General features: G+C 35.7%; 1 protein-coding gene and 2 long non-coding RNA genes across 4 annotated transcripts in view; all 3 read right to left on the minus strand.

The window, feature by feature from the left end:
- Positions 1 to 19,035, minus strand: part of TRIP11 (thyroid hormone receptor interactor 11) — a 308,569-nt gene that overhangs the window by 139,911 nt on the left and 149,623 nt on the right.
- Positions 348 to 10,949, minus strand: LOC104911222. Its single transcript, XR_793742.3, has 5 exons — positions 10,536 to 10,949; positions 9,295 to 9,411; positions 7,672 to 7,781; positions 7,296 to 7,334; positions 348 to 3,759 (listed from the first exon to the last, which is right to left on the minus strand). It is a non-coding gene; the product is annotated as an uncharacterized LOC104911222 (long non-coding RNA).
- LOC116216691 overlaps positions 17,329 to 19,035 on the minus strand; it is a 7,125-nt gene continuing 5,418 nt past the window's right edge. For both annotated transcript variants that reach the window (XR_004159964.1, XR_004159965.1), the window contains exon 3: positions 17,329 to 18,218. This is a non-coding gene — a long non-coding RNA (uncharacterized LOC116216691). The remainder of the gene's footprint in view (positions 18,219 to 19,035) is intronic.

Consider the following 19,035-nt stretch of genomic DNA (forward strand, 5'->3'; position numbering starts at 1 on the left):
TTTTTTTTTTTTGTACAAGATATCCAATATTTATCTGTAACTCAAACTACAATGGTTGGTTGGACTACAACTCTTAGACTTGACAATTGGTCTTTTGAGAAAACGATGGATAGAATAGCAGAAATATGAGATCACAGAATCATAAAATTACAGAATCATAGGGGTTGAAAAGGGACCTCTGAAGATCATCTAGTCCAACCTCACCACTAATGATCTATGTCATTAAACTCGTTTTCAAGAAGCTCTGAAAGTCCACCAGAAAAAAAATCTCAATTTTCTTTTTATGTCTCTACTTCATCACCTAAAAATTAGTAACTAGTGCTATACTTTTTTTTTTTAATAAAAATACCTTTTTATTAAAATAACTTCCTCAATTCCCATCCTGGAATGGGGTGGGAACGTTGAAACTCTTTCCAGTTTATGTGGAGAAGAAATACCTAAGTGAATTTGGAGCACAAGGAGGAAAGGGGGGGAGAAGGGACATAGTTAGAGCAAGAGCAAGACAGGTACATGAACAGAGGCACATAGAGACTTGTGTGTAAACACACATACAGAGTCTCATTAGCTTGATACTTTAATTACAGTAGTTTTCTGGGATGACTGGACTAGACCTGTGTAGATTTATGCTCAGTTTCCTGGATAAAAGCTGGTGGAACTAACGGTACTTCTGCACGTTAGTAATAAAATGTCAGAAACCTGAAAAAAAGTTTAGGGAAAAAAAAGAGGAAATTGAGTTGAGCTTTTTGAAGGAAGCATTTCAGAATCAGCCATTATACTGACAGCAACTCAAATGTTTAACAAATTATGAGTCACTTCAACATTCGTGACAACGATGGCCTTAAAATGCAAATAATTCCAGACTTGCATAGAGCACAAATGATGAGAGAAGCTGCAGCTAGGTAATGTAAATAGCAGGCAGATCAGGAACACATCCTGCTATGAGAAAAGCTACTTTAGTCATCATCCAAGTTTGCACTAGCACTTTCCATTTTGTATACAAAGCTACCAAGCAGAGGTGAGAAACTGGCAACCAGTGCACATTGTCTTCACACTGCATCTCTTCTTTAGCTAAAAGTGATGATAATTAGGCAAAATGCAAAAACAGAGTTTTGCTTTTATTGTGACCTAGAAATAACAACACAAGTTGTTTTGGCACGCCTCAATAGTAACACTGAAGTTCTCCTGACCATACACATTCCCTGCCTGGTTCCCTGATTTTCTGTATACATTGGCTCCTTTATGGCTCCTGCCAGGGACAAGACGTGGCAGACATCCATAACTTCCTCAAAGGCATGACAAGTGTCAGCAAGGGTCAGTTGCTAAATGTCTTCTCCAATACTTAACAGAGGAACAATAATTCCAGCTGGAGAGCTGTATGGTCAAAACAAACAAAAGGTCTTCATACCTCCTTAAAAGACTCTGCTGCAAAGGGACAGCGATGATGAAGTCAAACATATCAGCTCTATGTGCCAATCTACTATCAGGCTCTTCAAAGAGAACATGAGTAACTTCAGAGCAGAAGTCAGTCTGAGACCTCCTGTGACTAATGGGCAAAGGCATTACTGGCATGTGGGAGATTACCAGCAGATGGACAGGAGGAAGGAGGCTGGGAATGGTGTGCATGCAATTAAGGTCTGTAGCAGCACAAAGGGGCTATGGCAACTTTCACACCCGAGTACGTGATGGTACAAGTGTGGTGTGAATGCAGTTATATGTGCTGCAGGCCCTAAGGCCTTTATGGTGTGGCTGCATAGTGCACACCAATAGGAGCAGGAGTTCAAATGCACACCTGGACATTGTTACCAAAGACAGTGTGGATGTAATTAGAAGTGTGCACCATTTCATTAATCATCACTGCAGCTTATCACTGCATAGAAACTACTTAATAATTTTTAAATATTTAATCACAATTGCTTAAGCTAATTGACATGCAGTATTTATTTGTAAGACTTTATGGTTTTAATTGATGATTGAAGCTGAGAAAATAAACATCAGAGAATCTGTAAGACTGTACTTCAGTTCTATCTCTTTACTACCACATGTGTAGTACTGACTAGAAGCAGTTAAGGTGAGAAGATAATTCTTTACATTTTCTGTTACCATCTGCATAAAACATCTTGTAAATGTTAACTATCTGGAAATTTCAAAAACAGTTTCAAAATTATAACTAAGTTCTAATAGAAAAATTGCATACATTAAAACCTGAGAAGATTAGTAACAAGTCATTGAAAAATCAAGAGTTAGTTTTAAAATAACATAAAGCATCTGTAAGAGGTTCCATGTACGTGCAGGGAAAGTAGTTTATCTTTTGGGTAACTTCTTGTACTTCATTTGAAAGCACTGCTCCGCCAGGTGGGCAGAAGTAGCAGTTGCAGTATTCAAAATTTATAATGGTGATATTGTGTTGATCCTCCTGAATCTATATTTCTTTGTTCTATTGGTTTCCACTATAAAGTTGTCTCAGAAATGCTGCGAAGCTAATAGTCCCTACTGTAAAGAAATAGTAATGATTCAGTAGTACTTATAAGCTGTTCCCAAAGGAACTGAGTACCTTCAACATAAATCTGAAACAGAAAGCATTTGAAATATCTGTTAGTACTGAAATTTTATAGCAAAGTTTCAAAGCTTTGAATTTATTATTTCTAATACAAATTTAAATCATTCTCAGCACAGAAGTAGAAGAGCGTGGTCATTTTCTCTTGGAAACAATGGGGGGGGGAGGCTCGGCAGATATTTTGCCTTATTTCTGTGTTTCAGAATAAAGTAGCTAGGTTGCAAGCTGGAAGGCGGATGGTCATCAAAGGAAAGTAATTTCAACTATGGAATTTCAAGGAAGATATTTTCACATAGTAGATATCAATTGTGTTATGGCAACACGATATTTTGTAAATAAAAAGCTGAGCTAGAATTATACACATCTCAGGAGTTCCTTATTCTATTGTTTCTATTTTCTTTGACCATAGGTATTTTGGGCCATAGACCAAAATAGCCCATTTTTTATAAAAGAGAATTATGAAGCCCCAAACCAGTTTGCATCTTTATGTGTTACAGTATCCCAACTGAGAAACAAAAGTAATGATGGCAGCCTTTTTTAAAGGCTCTTTGTGGCTGTGTTCTGATTATCAATGAACAACATCTTAACAAATAATTCATGCTGATGAAGGTTCTCTGCATGCAGATTTCTGTGGGGTTATGAGGGTTGCAGGCCAGCAGCACCTTATAGTGGAATCTCTCGTGCAGACAGGCATAGGGTTGAAGTGAGAGTTACTGTGCAATGCCTGTGCTGACTGTCCCCTGCTAAAGTTGCATGCAGGGCCCAGGTGGAACCATGTCAGGAACTGTGATGGGTCCTTAGGAAAAGACCAGAGGCTGCAGGACTTCCAGATCTCTGTGTAACTGGCAGGCACAGTCTAGATGGAGTTTGAATTTGACTAAACGTCTTCAGCTTACCATGTTTAGAAAGTTATAATACAATATTCAAGGGAAAATGATTCTGCAAATGGCCAAACATGCAATCAAGACACTGTTGCACAAAAGAGTTCAAGCTTGACTTGCACAAGTAAAATTTTTGATGCAAATCATTTCTTTACATATAAAATACAGTAATTCTTATTATTAAATAAAATTCAACTACAGTGAAAAAACGAGACTGTAAATGACATAGGTTACAGCCTATTCTGGTACCTGAAGCTCATTGGATAGCTGACAACGGGAAAGATTAGGAGTAGCTGATACTTTGAAATGGAAGAGCTCTAATCCCTAAAAAAAAAAATGTCATTGATGGATTATTTGTTTTGCAAAAGAAAACCCCCCAAAACAAAAAAACCCTAGACGTTTAAACAAAATGTAGGCTTTCTTGAGCAGAAGCATTTGACACCATGATCAATCAGTTCCATAAGAGTTGCTGAATTTTGCATATGAAATCAAGAAAAAAGTAAGGCTAGAAAGGAATCTGCCTGTGCTGCTCTTCAAAGCAATCAATCAGGATTTAAAAAAGGACCTTCATCTGACTAACAGTTTTGTCTAGTTGCAGCTTTTTGCATTCTGGTGCTCACGAAAGGTCTGACAGTGGCTATTAAGCAGACCAAAAGTTGGGTACCCATTTCCCCTACAGATTTTGTTTCTTTTTGATTGATAATAAAAGTTTCCTTTTAAGTCAGATTGAAGTAAAGGAGTAATTTTCTAGTTTGGGCAGTAGGTCCACATTCTATAGGAAATGTATTCTCATCATTACAGCCCACATCTACTACACACGTGTGGGCTTAAACTGCAATTCCAGTAAGAGAAGCCATCTTCCCTAAGAGGCATTTGGGGGCTCAAAATCAATTGTTTGAAATATTCAAATAAGGTATGCTTATTCTTCTAAAATCTAAATGCCAAATGTAGTCACCCAGATAAATGAGTGATACTTTAAGGCAAAACATTTAATTAACAGCATATAGAGTAAATGGTTGGGCTGAAAAAAACAAGGTATTTAGCAAGATGTCTGAAAATATGCAGAAGATTTATCAAAAGTTTCCTTCATGGGTTCTGAAACTACTACCTTTCAAGATTACAAGATACACAAAATATAAACCCTCAAATTACCCCATCTAGATATGGACCCAAAATATAAATTATGTTCTTTCATATCAGAACTGCCTCAAAGGCAAATGGTGCTTAGATCTGGAAGTGTGGTTTATACTGATTTCTGTTCAGAATAACTATTTTAATTTGAAATTATAAAGCTTACATATATGTTTAAGAACACTGACTCTGGATTATATACTGTAGCCTGGAGCATTTTTGTTAAATAAAGTCTTATATTTATAATGCTTAATGCTTCATTAATGCCTTTAAATTTAGAAGACAAAATTCCTAAAAATATATTTAACTTTTTCTCAGATACATTAAATGCACTTAATATAGCTTTTGATTTTCACAGATAGAAAATTAGTAATTTTTTTTCCCTAACTTTTCCCTAATCGTTTCCGGCAAGGCACTGAGTTTTGTCTCCCACTACCTGATAGATTACATTCATCCTGGCAGAGGGGGTGTTTGGAATCCTGTGTCTAATACGGTGCTAGAGGATGAGCAGAGCATGCTGCTGACTGTAAGAGACTGCCCAAATATATAGAGTAAAATTTCACAAGAAAGAATTGAAAAAAACAATGATGTCATGCATGGTCCATGCTATTCATAAGTTCCAGCTCAATCTGATCTTGTATCATCAGTGCTGGACAGTCTTGAGACCCACTACCAAACAAGGTCATCCCTCGCACACAGCTGTAGGTGCTGCCCATACTGACGCATAGAATCATGGAATCACCAAGGGTGAAAAAGACCTCTAAAATCATCCAGTCCAGCCATCTACCTACCAGCAATATTTCACCACTAAATTACATCCCTTAGCATAACATCTAAGCATTTCTTGAACACCATCGGGGAGGGATGGTGACTCAACCACCTTCCTGGGCAGCCATGGACACCTTTGGGTAAGTTGTTGCTTCAGATACTAAGAAAGTTGTGTGGGGTGATGCTGTAAGGAGTCCAGAATTGTAAGGTAAGATGGATAAAACAAACCATCTCCCCTCTCATGTGCTGAATGTAGTATATTAACAGCAGCAGGCGTATCAGATGCATTCTTCACATTTGTGCAGTAGAACATGGCAAATGTGTGAGCCTAATTTTTTCCTCACATTTGGTGCATGTTAGACTTTTGGTGTTTTCAGATTTCTATTAGCCTCCATAAATGTTTGAGGTTCACTGATTTCAATACCTTCTCTAGTATTTCAAATATTTTTACCACAGCCAGTTTAGTGCCTATATAGGAGGCAATTAGAATTGCCTGCTACAAATGAGCATTTGTTGGAGACAGAGATAACTGCCACCCTAGAGAATTGGTCACCTAAAGATCTTACAGTGTTTAGCAGGTTTATAGGAACACTAGAGCAACTGAAAGCAAAGGAAAGCAAGTCTAACTCCAGTCAGTAAAGCTGCAGCCTTGATCTCTTCCTGTTTTCCTTTGTTCCTCTCACTTCTCCTAATCCCAATAATTTGGGATGCATTCCTATTAACTTTTATATATCACATGAATCAGCTCTAAATCCCTTCCCTGATTTTGTCACCTAGGAAACAATGGATCCAAACATGATTGTCTCCCTCCTCCACTAACGCAGCTTCCTCTTTTCTCACTTTACTGCATTTTTTCCCAATTCCATTCAGCACAGACAAATTAGGTTATGTTCTCAGCTGTCATTCTGCTCGTACCCACCTCTTGTCTCAATTTTCTGCTATACTGTATCCCCTGCTCTAGGACTAAAATACACCTGAACGATCCCACACAACTCGTTTCCCTCCTCAAGCTAAATGCTTTCTCACTGTTTTTAGAGTTCTTCTCTTTTGTGTCCCATACAGACTTGAAAGTCATTCCTATCAATCAGCGTGTATCAGCCTATGGTTTGTCCACAGAGTTTATGTCCTTTCTTCACACTGCAAACACTATCTCGAGTTTTCCCAGCAAGTGATCTTTTTGGGGTTTCCTGCACAAAGTTGTATCATTTCATTGAGTCTAGCCTCTTTGTAGGTATAGGGAAAATCATTCCCAGTTATCCTACAAAATAATATATAAAGAATCCACTACAGCCACAAGCTATAGTGAAGGTAGTGAACAGGATCATGCCATTAATGTTGTTCATATTTGCATGAATATCATGTGTTTCTCCGCAACCTGCCCTGTATGCAGATGTATACACACATATGTAGGTATACGTATATGTACGTACATATATGCCTACATATATTTGTTTTTATGCATTTATGCATACATGCTTATAAATATGTTCATGTGGGAACGTACATCTGTTGGAAAGGTATGCTAAGCTTTCCAACTGTCTGGATATGGGGAAAGAGACACAGAAGCTTCACATCATTGCACTGAGCAACTCCTGACAGCTTCTAGCTACTCTATTGAAGTATATTCCCTAAACTAAGTAATTTTTCTATTTGTTTACCATTTGATTCAGTATAGTAATTATTTTAGAAACATTAATTATCATTATTGTGGTGTTTTTCATGACATTCCTCATGTATAATGTCACATTTTTTTCTACACTGAGATTGCAGCAGCAGCCACTATGAGTAGGAATCTTGGAACCTTGTACAAAGCAGATGCATGTGAGATGATCATCCTTAAAATGAGTACCTGCATGATCTTCTAGGATTGTCACTCCTGATTTTACTGAAATCACTATGTTTTGCCATGGACTCAGTAGTGTCAGAATTGTTGTATAACATCAAATTTACCTTATCCTTACCTTTGATTTCCTAGCCTGTTCTGTGATTGACTTCAGTAACTGTGACAAAATAAGGAGATGTTAGATTTGTAATAAACTTAAAATATGTAAGTGTGAATTCGATTGGAAACATTACATCTGAATGCTTCATTCTTGGAACCTGAAATTTAATATGTATATTGTTATATGGATACATTTAAAGGAAGAACTGACCTAGTTATTTCAGACATTCACTAACCCTTTCAAGTCTTGTAAATGATGGTTTGGAATGTCTCCTTTACAGTCTAATTAAAACACATTTTTCATGTGTGGTTCTTTCTCAAATACTGGTTGGGTATCCGGCTAAGTACCAGAATTTAAAAGACAATCATTTTGATACTTCAGCTTTATTTCTTACCGTTTCTATACAATCTGAGAAAGCTGACAGTGAAGACATTTTCTCAGCCAGGGTACAGCTCATTCAGCTCGAGATGACTTGTTAGCACACTTCTTATGAAGTTTAAGAATCTGTGGAAAAGCCATGATAACTGATTCTAGCTCAGTTTCCTCACTGAATTCTGAATACAAAACTTTACAGAAGAAGCTATGATTAAACTAATGGTACTTTCCTTACATGGCATAGGGGAATTCAAAATAATATTCGCTACGAGTCAGATACCAGGCCTAAACCTAGGATTTTTGTCCCACAGTAAGTTCAATGGTGGGGAATTTTATTTCATTTCTAGTATTAAAAAAAAATAGAAAGATTTTCAGGCTTCTTAAAAATGCTTTTCTTAAGATTCAAAAATTCATCTACATTTTATTGTTTCCATTAATATTTTTACATCTCCAAATTCCGAACTTTAGAAATTTCAGTAATTTTCTGTAAAAGCCCTGACAGCATTCTTTGCTTTGACAAGAAAGCATTATCCAGTGCAAAAATTGTTCCTCCTGAAAAGAAAAATTAACTGTTTGAAATTACTGAAAGACTCTATGGAAACCAAAAAGATCAGTACTGGAGGGACCCAACTTCATTGCCAAGACCAAGATACCATCAAAATCCAAGAAGAAGAAACAAAGGGAATGGGAGAAATAAAGCTGTAACTTCCTACACTGCATTTCTGGAGAGAATAAACTCACTCACGTGAGCCTTTCTTTTCAACAGCATGGAAGCAGGAAGAGAGGCAGATGCACACTAGAGACAAGTGAGTGCAGAGACAATGGACTAAAGGAGCTTTCTGGGAAGGATGAATCTTGGGGAAGCGCCTCTGCTGCCCCTATGAGTTTCTGGCCTAAGCAACTTTCTTTTGCACTTAGGCATAAATTACCCAGCTGCTCAGCCAAGAATTCCTTTAGTCAGTCCCAACTGATTTCATAGCCTAAGTTCCTAATTCTTTACTCTCAGAATACGGTGAAATATACTTAAAGATTCTTGATTTAAAAAATCTTTTTTTTTTTCCCCCCTCCTACAAATTGCAATTCTGCAATTTTAGAATGATCACGACGAGCACGCTATACCAGTTATTTTAACAACGATGTTTTCGTAGGGAAAGAGGTAGGTGTAAAGATATCCTCTCTTGCCTTTCTATTTTAACTCATGACGTCTTATCAGTACTTCTGGCAGCAGTGATAAGAATAGATTTGAAGTGGAAACTCTGACACAGGTGCTTTCCTCATTAATGACTATGATTTAAATGTTTACACTGAAGTTACTTGGTTTTATATTTTAATTCCTGATCTGTCTCACTATCCGTATCTCCATTAACATAATATTCAGATTTTTACATCAACTCATCATTCAGAACTTGATATTAAAATGTATCCTCTAATGAGGCATAACCAGAAGGTCTTAATTGAAAGAAAGTAGGCTCCAACAAACATGCCATTGAACAGCCCTGTCTGTACAGTTCGCTTTTCAAAACACTGAATATTAAAGTAAGTTACAGAAAAACAAAAGACAAATATGCATGAAATAAATGATGCTAAAATAATATATTTTAAATTATGCTCAGTAACCATGGAATGATTACAGAAGACTTACTTTTAAATCCTTAGGATAATGTAGTTTGCGAGGATCTGCATTATAAACATTTTCACTGAATAAATTATCTCCTCTCCCTTCAGATGGAAGTCTGTAGTTTACCTGCACACAAATACACTATAAAATAAAGGGATATAGAGTAAGTTCACATTAATTGCGCAGAATGGATGACAAATTTATTCTTAGTGTTAGGATAATGCAGAAGAAATACTATGTATTTAGAAAAAAACATGCAAAAGAAAGCAATTCGTTCATCTATACTAAATATTTCAGATCACATTCCCACGGAGTCCTGGGAAAATGAACAATCTTTTTTTTCCCCCATTCTTAGCCATCACTTCGGCAGTGATAACTGAGCCAACAAATGTTTACTACTCATATGGATTACGTGATTTAATATTTGGCCATGATTCTTTGGCTGGATCTTTTAGTCTCAGGATTTTCTGGCAATCTCTTCCCACCTGCCACTGCTCAAAAATCATGATCAGAAGACATCAGTAGCTTTCAGTTCACTGTGATGGAAATTTAGAGATCTTTAACACGCACGTTACTTTTACAGGCTCGTGTTAAGTTTTAACCAGAGACAAACAGAGTATATATCTTATTTAGGTAAAAAGCCTCAGAAATATGATTTAATATTAGATACAAGTTCTGTTGTTCATTGGCATTTTAAACACAGGACAGGTTATTCCATATTGTAATAGTTTAAACTCAAGTTCACACATTTCATGTAATGAAACAAAACTTGCCAGCAAATGAAATTTGCAGTCCTTTAAGCATGAGGTGTATACAGAATGGCAATGAAATAATACTTTTGTAACAGTAATGCAGTGAACAGCTCTTTCATAGCAGAGTAACAGAGGGATCCTAAGGGATTTTTTTTTCCCCCAAAACCACTGTAATAATAAATAAAAGCCCTGGAAGGTCACGATATTACATGGAAAGTAGTTGTTTAATTTATTCAGCCTAAATAACACAAGTCTAATTTTAACATATGTAAAAAATATGCTCACTTTATGCACTTTTTCAATCCAATTTTGTAAGTTGATGCTTTTCTGCACAGTGCACTCTCACCAGTATGAAGCTGGTCATAAACCATTAGAATTTGTTGACAGCTTTCTCAGCTGAATAAGTATACCCATCCTCCTGGTTATCTTGCAAATATGAATGTACGAGGTAGAAAGTGACTCCCTTTCTGTATCAATTCTTGGCACCACCTAATGGCTGCTTAGCTTTCTTACCAACAGTTGTTTCAGAAGAGAAAAATCTTCTTCATCGTTTGTGTCTCCTGATATCCGAAGTTCCTCAACCCTTGGAAATGGAGGAATGAAATGAATTGATTTCTCACATATGCTGCCTCTTTTCAGTGTTATAATAAATGCTGAATTATCACAAATTCACGATGCTTGTGGGATAGTTACAGCTATCATAGGTTTACCCTACAGATACATTGTGAAAATAAATTAGTTGTTTCAAAATAAAGGCAGCCATATAAATAAATGTGGTAAGTATGTTTGCACTGGCAGATGTGTCTGCAAAGTTTACTCCTCCTGCCTACTAACTTAGTGCAAGGAGAAAAAAAAAGGTAGTTTTAATTTGTATTGTATAGCTTGCAATTCATTTCAAAACTGTTTTTTTCTCTTTGTAACGCTTCTGTACTAATGACCAGGAGACCATTTAATTGGTCTCACTTTTCATTAGACGTGAACTCATAAGAGAGTGTGTTAAGCGAGGCATCTTTGAAGAATTGAGAGTTCTACTTTTAATCTAACAAAGCTGGACTTTGCTGGATTTCAGTATTTCTGGCACTGCTATACAGTTACCAGAGTACTTGGAAGGAGCAGCTGTAAATTATGAACTGGTAAGATGGATTAACAGAAATGATGTGCACAACTATGGTACAAGCGAATCACTGCCACACATAATTGGTCCTGATGTTATTTATGGACCTGTGTATTTTTAGCTGTTGGCATGCTTGCCACAGTGGAGAGGGGTGGTAGATAAAAATGGAAAGAATACTTTGAAAGTATTTTTACTCTGAACTTCTCACGTTGCTCAACTGATGTTGTCTCAGCATGACACTGAACACCCTCAAAGAAAAAGTTTTACCAAAAGACTACAAGATCTGGTCAGACCAGTGGTCCATCTGTTTCTGCTTTCTGTATGGTGACCAGATGCAACTTTTCTGAGAAAGACCGCAAGAAACAGGATGATAAAAACAGTATCAACAAAAACAATAACAATCAGCTATTAAAGCATTTTAGATCACTGAATTCAATGGCAAAAAATTGACATTTTCCCCAAATATTTGTGTAATCCCTTTTAAAATCTCTCTACTTTTGGTTCCCAATGCTCCCTCCAGCAATGAGTTTAGCAATTCAATTAAGTAACATGCAAAAAAAGTGTTTCCTCCATATTTTTTTTTCCAATTGCTATATAAGCTTTTGCTATTCTGAGAAACAATGAATCACCATCTCGGTACTACTAATTTTATGCTATACTTACTTTTAATAATGACTTTTGAAACAAGGCATGTTTTATTCCACTTCTCTTGTATGAAAACCTTTACTTGTTTTTGATCACTGTACTCACCTTCTCTGTGTTTTCTCTAATGCTACTCCATTAGTCTTTGAAATGAATGACCACAAATACACCTATTTGAGATTTGTGAAATAGCATCACCATGTTTTCCTGGTTTGTTCTCTACTCACAAGATAATAGTCGTAATATTCAATTTGTCTCTTCTTGTCATAGATGATGGAGTTTTCTATACAAATAGCTCCCAAATCGCTTTTGTGATTATCAACAATTTAAAGTTCTCTGTTTTGTATTTTCCCTTCAGGAAACCTCCAGAGGTTTTATTTTCTAGCTGCTCAGCACTGGCTAAAACTTTCTTCTTTTCCTTCCTATCTGCCACAGTTGTGATTTTGCTGTGTAGATTTTTATGTTTTGAAAGCTTTCCTGCGTCAGTATTTACTTCCTTCTCATTGTCATTTGTGAATAGTTTGTACAGCTGGATTTGGGTCTCTGTAGATCCAGTGGGACCTCACTGAGTATTTTCTTCATTATTTGTAAAAACTGATAATTTACTTGGATCTCTTGATCAGTTGCTCTTCCATGGATGATCTTCTCACCAGCAGATAATTTAGCTTCTTCAAGAGCTTTCAGTAAGGTACTTTGCACAAAGCATTTTACAAGTCCAAACATTTTATACTCATGCTCTCTACATTTGTCAGTTTTCATTCTCAATGTTCATGTTGATTCTTTTTTTTTTAAATTTATCCAGATGTCTACTAATTCTGTTTTACAATAATTTCAATCAGTTTGCCACTTTGGTAGTTCCTCAGATAACATCGATGTCCATTTAAAAAAAAAAAAACCTGATGATATTTATATCATCTTCTGCCGTCCTTCTATTTTTCCCAACTACATCGTATGTGATATTTATAATTAAATGAAGACAAATATGAAATCAAGTAGGTGAAGGACTTTGAATTCAGAAGGTTCTGAGAGAAACCATTCATTAAGAGGATGATATAAAGGAACTGCCAAAGGCAGTAGTAAATAAAGTGAACCAGAAACAGAAGATGAAGGACACTCTTACCTGAATTTTATATATTTTTGAACAACATACATTATGTAAAGGCATGCTTTCTTGGCTTATACAAATGCTCTATCCAAAGACTGAGAAAAGGTGATCAGGAACATTGATAGAATTTTACATAATTATATTTCCCACTATATAAATCAATCATTACTTTTGTGGCATATAGAAACAAGTGGCAGCAGTGGAGTTGTGTGTTTTCCCTTTAAGAGGAAGAAAAGTCAGAGAGTTACCACAGAAACTTATAACTGAACTCAAAACTGATAAATTGCCTATAAGGATTTTAGCATTCCTAGAAAGCGTGCATACCTTTTCTGTTAAAGAAATTCCATCTGAAATTATTCCCAGCACAGTCAGCTATAAATCCTAATACCAGATGATTGTTTGCTCAGCCTATGACAAAGTACTGCAGTATCAAGAACAGTGCAAGTCCCCTGAATTCCTTTCCATCTCCCCGATAGGCAAGTGTTGCTCAGCTCATGCCAGAGGCACAGGACAGGACTCTGCCTCCTCTCTGCATCTCAGAGTTGAGATTTTCACACATGCTTTGTGTTTCAAAGGGTTTAGGAGCTTAAATCTCTCTAATTTCCTAAGGAGAGCTGCATTGTAAATGCTGTAATCTATTGGAAATGTCTCTTCAAAGTGTTTTGTCCTTGTGAATTAAAAAGTTAGATTTTTATCTAGAGATTGTTTTTGTTAAAGATTTGACACTACTATATGTTTATATTTTCAGTGATCGTTTAGTCAAGGTAAACTCCAACTCCAGCAATTGCAGAATTATCCTTGTCAAGTCAGAGTCATATGTATAATTCAATTTAATAATTGTAAATTAGCCCACTTCCCAAATTAACTCTGAGGCATTGAATCAAAATTCCAGATGAACCTATAATTATTGCATTTATAGCTACTTCAATTATTTAAAATAGCACAAAAGCAAAGTGCTTTCATTTTTCAGTAGAAAAGTTAAGAGAGAATCTGCTAAGATTCACTTTTCGCTGAATGCAAGCATTTAGAATACATTTTCCATGAAACAGATTTGAAAATAAGGAAGAAATATTAGCAGACATATAAGATTTGCATTTGCTTAGATTATTGAGCTGTACAAAATAACACAACCTAGCTAACGGCCAATTTAGGTATCACATACAAAGTATATGCTTAAAAAAAAGAACTAAATGTCTCTCACCTGTATATTGGAAGATTACTCTGAATCTGAAAAGGTAGGTTCCATTCAGATGAAAGTATATATAGTACTATTTTTTGGTAAATAAACATAGTTTTGCAACAAATATCTGCATTCTGATACTGTCAGGTCCCCTTTTTTTTTTTTTTTAATTTATAGTGTTAAAGTAATGCATGAACCATTGCCTAGATACAAATGTCCTGTTGAAAAGCACCTTATCAGGCATGACAGGCTCTGCTACAGGCTCTGCTATCACAGTTCAGAATTCTTGTGATTAGGAAGCTGCTGCTTCTTAATCATTTTTTACCTAATGAAAGCAAAGCAAATAGTTAGTCTGCTTGTTAGTCTTTAGTGCTGTGTATTTGTACTAGTTCCTTATCTCAACTACATGAAAGACCACAAGGCATCATAATCCATCATATAGCTTCAGCTTAAAGTGCTCATAAACAAGCTTTTGGAGCAAATTTCCACACTGATTAATGAATTCATGCCTGTTAGAACAATCTCACATTAAAGGTAGACTCCATGATCAACACCTCATTTTAACTTGACAATAACAGAATAATTCATTTAAAAGTAGTAATGAAAATCACTTTCCCTCAAAGCTCCAATCCAATACCATAGCTGATGGAACTTAAGTAGAAGTCCTCTACCTAACCACAATTTTATTTTCATATACGTCTTTGAGACTTTGGCATTTCATATGTGTACACAAATCAGTACAGATCTGCAGTGGATAAGAACTCAGATAACAAAGTCAAAAAATAAAAAAATAGTGAGGTTGTTGAAGAAATGCTCTTGGTAAACTAGTAAGTAGGGAAAAAAAACAACCTCTTTAGAACAGACTGACGAGTAAACATAATGGAATGTTTTCTCCTAAGATATCATGTCTATAACATCCTCTACTGGTCATTGTTACTTTTGTCTAATAAATTCAAGGAGGTTCTACAGAAACAGAGAGCTTTTAGTCTGTATAGCTCTTTACAGGATTTGAAAATGTAGGCCAAAGTCCCACTGATTTCCATATCTTACATAATGTACACCTTGCTAAAATATCATGTCACGTTTTCTCTGGTGAAACGTATCCAAGTACATTCAACTTGTTAAGTTTCTCTGTGCAGGTTACTGGAGCAGTGAGCAAACCGGGTTTTGATTCTCACAGGACCATCACTAGGCAAAAATAAATGTCACAGTTTCTCCTCCTTCATGGCAATGCATAGTACAAAAACATTCAACTAAAACCAGTGGCTCATAGTCTGATGAGTTGCTGTTACATCACAAAGAAAATGACTTTTAAAAGAGGCCTTTATATAGGCTTTCTTTATCGCTTTTTAAACCAAATGAGTTGATTAATTAAAAAGGCAGCTAATTACAGAACTACTTACCTAAAATCACACATATAAGGCAAATTTATCTTAGCATGCTATTCATATCACTCTTCAGCAAATGGAAAAGGAGTAAGGATAGCCCACACGTTACAATGGCAATATAGGAGGTATTTGTTTATAGTCATTTGCATACTGCAGCAGATGAAAAAGGAACATATGGCCTGTCTTACTGGCTTGCTATGTCCTTTGACAGCCTTTTAGCTAGTCATGAAGCATGATTAGCACAATCACATACTACTCTCCTCTTGTTAGACTTCGTACATACCTATCATTGTAACACTGTGCTTGAGGTCAGCTGCTACTCACCTAGGTGAAGAAGCATGTGAGTGCAAGCTTGATTCTTTAACATAAAACTAATAACTGATTACTAGTATTACTACTTTCTACAAACTCTGTATTCCTTTCAACTCTATTAACTAACCTGGCAATTTACTAATTTATTAACAGAAGTATTAGTACTTTTTTTTTAGTCTGTAAAATGGCATTAATATGGAAGATTTGTTAATGCAGAAACATTTTCATGCAGCTGTCCTGCCTCACTTCAGTATGTTTTGAATTCCTTACCTGCCTCACTAAAAAAAAAAAAAAAGCTTCCTTTATGCTTATGAATATGAATAAAAGACTGCAAGCACGTGTTCATTTTTACAACCTTTTCCTCCTCCAGACAGACTAATAAATTGTGGAACAGTTGCCTCCATCACTAGATAACCACACACATGATATAAATATTCACAGCTGAGTTACTATCTGTAGAGGCAGAGCCACTAATGAGACTGCTTACTAGTTAAGTATTTTCAGAAAAGAATATTCCATCAAATGTACAAATGACATTTATTCTAATAATGGCACATAACTCACTGTGCATGTACCAACTTAAAAGAACACAATCTTGTTTACAATGAAACCAAACATCTTCCAGTTCATTCAGGAGTTCCTCATAATCAAAACATTTACAGATAGCTTAAGTAGTCTCAACAAAAACAGAATGAAGGATTTCCTCACTGAAGATAAATCTCTGTGAGTGCTACTGATGCTAAATAACTACATATGAACTTATTTTTAGAAAGTCTCAATTTAAAGACAACCACTGACAGAGGTGGTACAAGTCCTACAACAGAAACTAAGTCCAGTATTTGGATTGCATTTTGAATTTGACATAATTGAATTCATTAAGAACTTAGTAGAAATTTCCAAAAAGAGACTGGGACCATTTACCTCCTAAAAATATATATAACATTAATCTAGACTACATTCAACTTCAATATTACTTCCTTTACCTCACCTTCATACAAAACTCTTCAACAATACTTGGACTTATTCAAGTATTGAATTTTACTTGCATGGAAATTAGCATTTGTTTTAAATCAATGTAAACTTTAATCATTCATCTGGATTCAAATGAGTTAAATTTGAGTTAAGTAGGCTTTCCTATATGTATAACAAATTCTTTTTTGATAAAGAATTTCAAACTGTGGTTTGTGGATCTCCAACTAATATATCACTTGCAACAGTCAGGTGCTCTACTGTTCCTAAACAGGCCAAAGGTTATCAGCACCAGTATGATTTAAACTAGAAGTTATCTGATAAGCAATCTGGAAAGCAATGTTTAAACAGTGGCTTTAAATGTCTTATCCAGGAATTGAATACATCAGTATTTATGAGCTAGGAATACTATAAAACTACCAGGTAGACTTGTACCATACAACATTATGCTGAAGTCAGTGTAAACTCTCTATTTAGTTACCGTTTTCTACATCTTGTGTTTGTTGAATGTGAGACTAATGACATTCTCTGGGAAAAATGAAATCTTGATTAATACATCATCTCTTCAGAAACACTGTAGATTATGTGCCAAGTTATTTAAAATAGTATATTTACCAGATTGTATAATTGATTGACTTTATACATGAACAAATATTAACCATACAGTTTCTACATATAAAAGAAGATTGCTTACTAATGTGTTTCTGGGCAGTTAAGAAGAAACATTAGGACCTCTACGGCATTTCAATGTACTGGGGAAAACAAAAACAAACAAACAAACAAAAAACCCCCATCACTTAAGAAATGAATTGTATCTTCCTGAACATGAGCAATTTCATGGGAGAAAAAGATCCATCTAGTCTAGCACAAGGATATGCATAGAATGACCAATGTAGTCTTTCTTTCCTATAGTGGTTGAGGGGCTTCTGTAGAAGAGTATTGACAGATCATCCGCATTTTTGAAAGGTATGAATTTATTGCCTTTGAATTTGCCTAAACTACTTCCCTTTCCATGTTTTTCATCTGTTCTCTGGTGAGCTTCCCTTCTTGTTCATTGAGAAATTACCCAAAGCTTTTTCAGCACTGTTCTGATTTGTGTCTTTTTCCTAATTATCTCTTTCACGAGACAAAGAATTGTGGTATATTCAAAGACTGATTATGGTAACAGCTTGAGTGATATTGATTTGTCATATACTGCTTCCAAACTGCATTGGAAAAGTATCTGCTTTAAGTTCAAATAACTATGCAAAACAATATTAAGAATCAGGAAACGAGCACCAATTTTGAACATCTTACCTGGCTTATGCAAAATGCGTGCAAAGGATGGGTGACAAAAATACGTTTTTGCTTCTCATGCACTTTTTCAATGAGCTCATGTAGATTCATCTCAATAAATCAGAGTTCCTCAGCAGTCACTTCACGCTATTGATTGTAACACTAAATGCTTTTTGCTTTCTGTGCACAAGGTGGTGCTCTTCACAACACTCTGTAGGCAAGAGCATGAGAGCAAGATGCCTTACTGCTTTGCACACTCTCATTAGGAAGCACAGGATTCTTTCCACCCAGTTTGATCTAACATTTAATGAGATTTAAAAAATCATTGGATTCCATTCCTTTCTCCAGATACAATGAGAAATGCAAGATCTATTACAAAAATGATAAAATTTAAGAGATTAAATAGCTCTAAAATTAAAGGATACTTGGATTGAACTGAGATGTTCACATGACCAGAGAGTTTGGTCTCCATATTCTATGCGAACTTATTGCACAGGAATTCCTTCACAATTTTGAGATTGAGAAGTGAGTAAAATTCACTTCTCACTGTGCTTTGTTATGATCTTTTCTCTTCCTCTTCTAAATTTAAAATCTGACATTCTACCTTCATATCCTTCTCAGCTAGACACTGTTGATGATATCATACACCTGCACTGAAATAATAATTCCATTAGGAATAAAAATAAATAAATCAATAAGATAATTGCATCTCCTCTGACAAAAACAAACAAACCAACCCCAAACAACCTACAAATAATACTGTTTTAATTATATACAGGTAAAAAAGAATGGTTCATTGTATTTGAATATAGGTAGGTTGACATTCTTGGTGGAGAATGCGGGCCGAAGCTGCTTTTTAGCTTTTAGAATGAACCTCTCTCTGCTCTCAGAGACCTTCATTAGGAAAGTTTATCTCTTTCACAGGTGCTCACTGAAAACTTGACCAGGCAGACTGCCAGAATTCAGGGATATTTGTAAACTTTGAGCAATGCTATCTTGCTTCTGTAAAGAGTGGGGGAAAGGAAAAA

The sequence above is a fragment of the Meleagris gallopavo genome, chromosome 5 (assembly GCF_000146605.3).
Source record: "Meleagris gallopavo isolate NT-WF06-2002-E0010 breed Aviagen turkey brand Nicholas breeding stock chromosome 5, Turkey_5.1, whole genome shotgun sequence".
NCBI classification, from domain to species: Eukaryota; Metazoa; Chordata; class Aves; order Galliformes; family Phasianidae; genus Meleagris; species Meleagris gallopavo.